Source organism: Terrapene carolina, unplaced genomic scaffold (genome assembly GCF_002925995.2).
Source record: "Terrapene carolina triunguis isolate 2854851 unplaced genomic scaffold, T_m_triunguis-2.0 Scaffold131, whole genome shotgun sequence".
In the NCBI taxonomy this organism is placed as follows: Eukaryota; Metazoa; Chordata; order Testudines; family Emydidae; genus Terrapene; species Terrapene triunguis.
In genome coordinates this window covers 22,739,273-22,744,230 of record NW_020664482.1, presented here as the reverse complement: position 1 = coordinate 22,744,230, position 4,958 = coordinate 22,739,273, and positions in this window count along the sequence as shown.

Here is a 4,958-nt window from a genome sequence, read left to right as displayed (position 1 = left end):
TTTCCTTTCTTATTTAGTACCATATGATACTCCTGATTTCACTACAAACTTGATCCCCAAAGCTGTTCAGTGTCACAAAGGGAACTGAAAGATGACAATCCCTTTCCCTCTACAGCACAAATAGCCAAAATATGGGAAGGTGCTATTCGACAAGCTACAAACATGGATTTGACTCCTGGCAGGATGGATAAGATGAGTTGTAGTGCCTTGGCAAGTGACCTCCTGGGGAACACCAAGTGAAAATGGTGATATTCTTCCATAAGACACTCAGATAATATAGATGGCTATAAATCCTTGCGGCCAGTCCATGCTTGACATTGTTGGCAATGGATTTTTCATTGTACCTACAGTCTCATTTAGAAAATACAGAGTCCAGAGAGAGGATAAAAAAGAGTGTGTGTGTTCCAAAGTGTCCTAAGACTTCATTTTCCTTTGACAAATTCTGCACCATTCCCAGCCAGCCAGCTGGATTCCTTAGGGCGGCAACAGTGCTAGCTAAACGGATGCAACTCCAAAGTAGAAATTGGTCAATTGTCTTTATGGTTAGCAGCAGATAATAAACACTCCCACATGGAGAAGTGTTAATATAACTCATTAAAGAATGGGGCTGTGAGCCCCTGAAGGGCTGCTAGATTTCTCTGAGGAGAATCAGAGCTACTGAGCTCAGATCAGAACTAGAGTGCAGGGCAGGTAGAGTGTTTTCCTTTAAAATTAGTATTCCATAAGTGACTTTGGTGTTGGTGAAATGTGCTGGTCTGATGTCCCTATAGATCTAAGTCCTTTGTAAATCTTTACTGGAATATCATTAGTTTAAGCTTCTCTTGCACTATCTCCAGCCAATATTCTTCATCTTGACTCTGGAGAGTACCTCTGTGAGTAGGCAGGTCTCCAGCAAGATCGGTTTCCAGCCTCATTCATGTTTTTTATATAGGAATTGAATTAATTCCGTATCTGACAGGTATAAAGAAGGCAATTTGTGGGTTTATCATCTCAATGATATTTTTGGTTAGTCTTTTTTTTTTTCCATCTGTTCTCTGATTGTGATATTCAAGGGCATCTGAGTACTCCATTCATATTTTTCCTGCCTACTACATTTCGCTCTTAACATTCTAGGGGTTTATAACCATGTGTAAATTTAGGGGTGAAATCTGAAGAGTTCATAGTAACCAAATTACAACTTAATCCCAGGCTGTCTATCTCTAGGAGCAATTATTTAATTACATGTGTGTGCTCTGGCACCTTGTGAAACACACACACAACACTATCCATTTATAAATTAAAAGCCCATCTATTAAAATCAGTGCATCTTACATTTCTTGGTACCTTTCTGGTTTATGAAATTCATTTTTCCCCCAAACTGGGTACTCTTTGCTGAATTGGGGCCTTGGTATCTAGAAAGTAGCTACCTTTGCAAACCGCAAGCCAGGACAAGATGATATTTCAAAGCACTTAATCATGCTCTTAACTTTAGAGCGCTTAAAGAACAGGAGTACTTGTGGCACCTTAGAGACTAACAAATTTATTAGAGCATAAGCTTTCGTGGGCTACAGCCCACTTCTTCGGATGCATATAGAGTGAAACATATATTGAGGAGATATATATACACATGTACAGAGAGCATGAACAGGTGGGAGTTGTCTTATCTACTCTGGGAGGCCAATTAAGTAAGAGAAAAAAACTTTTGAAGTGATAATCAAGATAGCTCAGTACAGACAGTTTGATAAGAGCGCTTGTTTACGTTCCATTCAAGTTAATGCTTAAGCATGTGCTTAAGTTTTTTCCTGAATTGAGGGTCTACAACTGTTTGCAATCTCAAATAAGGGAATAAAATCCATTTTAATCAAGGTAATAGTCAAAGAATGACCAGTTTGAGTTCATGTATCCTTTGAAATTATCTGATCTTAAATGAAACACTTTCAATTGTATTTATGCAGTGTTGTTGTAGCCACGTCAGTCCCAGGATATAGCTTGTCTCTTTAACCAACAGAAGTTGGTCCAATAAAAGGCATTACCTCACCCACCTTGTCTCTCTTAAATTGTATTTGGCTTTTAAAGTTCTGTTGAAATTAAAGGGTGTGATGCTGTATGATTGAAATATGACCATTTATATCGTTAAGATTGCTGCTGTTAGACAATTGCAACAAATCTTGTACAAACCACATCATGCAAGGTGTCAATGGAAAAGTTAGGATTTGCTAAGTATGATTATCCTGTTTATATGCATGTATCATTTTTATATCTGAAGTAATAAATATTGACTATGTACTGGCATCATTCATATGTGTTGAATTCCTTGGATAACAACCATCAGGTAAAATCTACATTGAAGCCAGACAGCTATGTGATTGATGGCCCATTAAAGACACTTAACTCTCACAATGGGCTATAGAAGAAACTCATCCTTCCAGTACTCTTCCTGTGGATGCCTTACCACGGATATGGGCAATGGCTGCTCCTGTGAGTCAGCAAGCCATGTAAGGACATGTGATATGTTCATGTGACCCTGGACTCCATATTATGCCAGTAACTTTCCACAAACTGGGCTGTGAGCTTTGTTTGAAACAGAAAATTTCCAGGCACATGGCCAAGGGTATAAAAGACCCCTGGAATGACTCCTTATTGCCTCTTTCCTGCTCTGATTCTCTAGACTGTGAATTTACAACTAAAAGGAGCATATTGAACTATGGACTGAGTACCTTCCAATCTTTTGGAAGTTACCAGAGACTTTACAAGCCAGCAGTCTATAACATCATTTCTACAAACCGGATATAGGAATATTGCAGTTATTGTATGTATATGATCCATTAACCATTTAACTCTCCTTCTTTTCTTTTATTAATAAAACCTTTAGATTTTAGTTACTAAAGGATTGGCAGCAGCGTGGGTAGGATCTGAGTTATATATTGACCGGGCTGTGTGGTTGATCTCTTGAGATCAGAACGCTTTCTTTGATGAAATTGGTTTTCAGTAACCACTCATCATAGAGCCAGTGTTTGGGTGGTGAAAGTAGGGTTGGAATGCCTAAGGAGATTGCATTTTTGACTTCTTGTTAACCAGTGTGGTGACACAGAAGTTGTTACTGGTTTGGTGTAATCTTATGATAGAATAACCTTCAGTTTGTGGTGAATCTACCCTATTTCTCATCAGTTTGTCCTGAATCTGGCATCCTCAGCTGTGACCCACCAAAGCACGGTGACAATAGGGAACTATCCCTCTTTTAAATGGTAGCTGAATTTAATTTGCAGATTTAAACTGAATAATTTCTGCCTTGATGGATGCAAAATACCTCCCTCCTCTTCTCTTTATGCACTCCATGGAATATTCTGTTCATCAGTCTACCCCATCTTTGCTTTCATTTTGACTGCCATTTGCCTATTTTATTACCTCTTTGAACTAAATACTCATTTCTGGGGCTTCCAATGTATCTTGTTACTGAGCAGGTTGGTTGGTTTTTCCCCCCCCCCCCAAGTAAAAAACTACTTGGTTGTCTTTTGTGCATATTTTGTGGATGTTGCTCACAGTATCCACCTGCTTCTGTGGAGCCTTTGCAAACCATAGATATCAAAGTTATCCAGTAGTTACCTTCATTTGTTGTTTTAAACTGTTGTGCGTATGGGTGATTAGATACTATAGAGAAGGGTGATTAGAAATACCACAGATACATAGATGTTATAGTTTGGCGTTTCAAGAGGGCTTTCTTTTGCACCATAACTTTGAACTTTAAAATATCAGTATCATCATCATCATCAAACAGAATTCAAAGTGTGTAGCTAGCAAACTAAAATGTGTCTAAATGTACACCGATACACTCTGACTGCATGCAAGGGACAAGTAGGGTGACCAGATGTCCCAATTTTGTAGGGACAGTCCCGATTTTGGGGGCTTTTTCTTATATAGGCACCTATTACCCCCACCCCCTGTTCCAATTTTTCACACTTGCCCTCTGGACACCCTAGGGACAAGTGATCTACCAGGGGATCATTATAATCCCCTTTGAGGTGCCCCAAGTTGGGCACCCAAAGACTGAGGCACTGAAAATCACTAATGAAAATCGGACGAGTCCGAGTTCACACAGGAAATCAGTGGCAGAGCCACACAATGACTCCATATCTCCAGAACCCCAAGTCAGTGTCTTCTCCACAAGACTATTTTCCTTCTGGATCTTATTTCACCTGAATTTAGATCACTGAGTTTAGATTAAAAGCACTTGTTACTCATTGAAAACTGATCAATGCAATCAAACCAGTTGTAGCCATGTATTTGAATGGGAACAGTGCCTTTCAACTCGCTATTTCAGACTGAAGTCTGCCATTAGCATAAATTTTTAACAGCCTTTATATTGCTCACTAGGGAGTAGGAGAAGGGGTCAATTTCAATAGCCTTCAAACAAGAAAAGGCAAACAATAAAATAGCAATTATGCTTGATTTTCTTTGGACAGTTTCAATATGTGGTTAGTATTCAGAACACAAGTGACAAATGTGATTGTTTGCTGCCAATAATGGAACATCAGAGAGGATGGAAAAGAATAGCTTTGAAAATGGGCTAGAAGTCAGAGAACTGGTGTACTTTCAGATAGATCCGCTGTAGATCTGCTCCTCATTCTGCGTTCTTTCATTCTTCTTTCATTGAATGCCTGATCCTGAAGACACTTGTGCATAGGCTTAACATGATGCTCTGGAGCAGCCATATTGAATCATATGGGACTACTCACATGCGTAGGTATTTGCAGAACTGGGGGGGTCCTAATTTTCTTTCCTCTATTGTTTAGATTTCTGGGGTGAAATCTTGGGAGTTTTGCAATGACTTCAATTCAGTTAGGATTTCACCCCTGAAACTTAACCTCAGATCCAGAACTCTGTGCTCGGTCTGCATAGCTGGTCTGGGCAGATGCAGAGAGGAAGAGAAATTTGCCTTTCCTTCCTATTCTGCTTTGTGGTTGTTATCGATAAAAATGTTG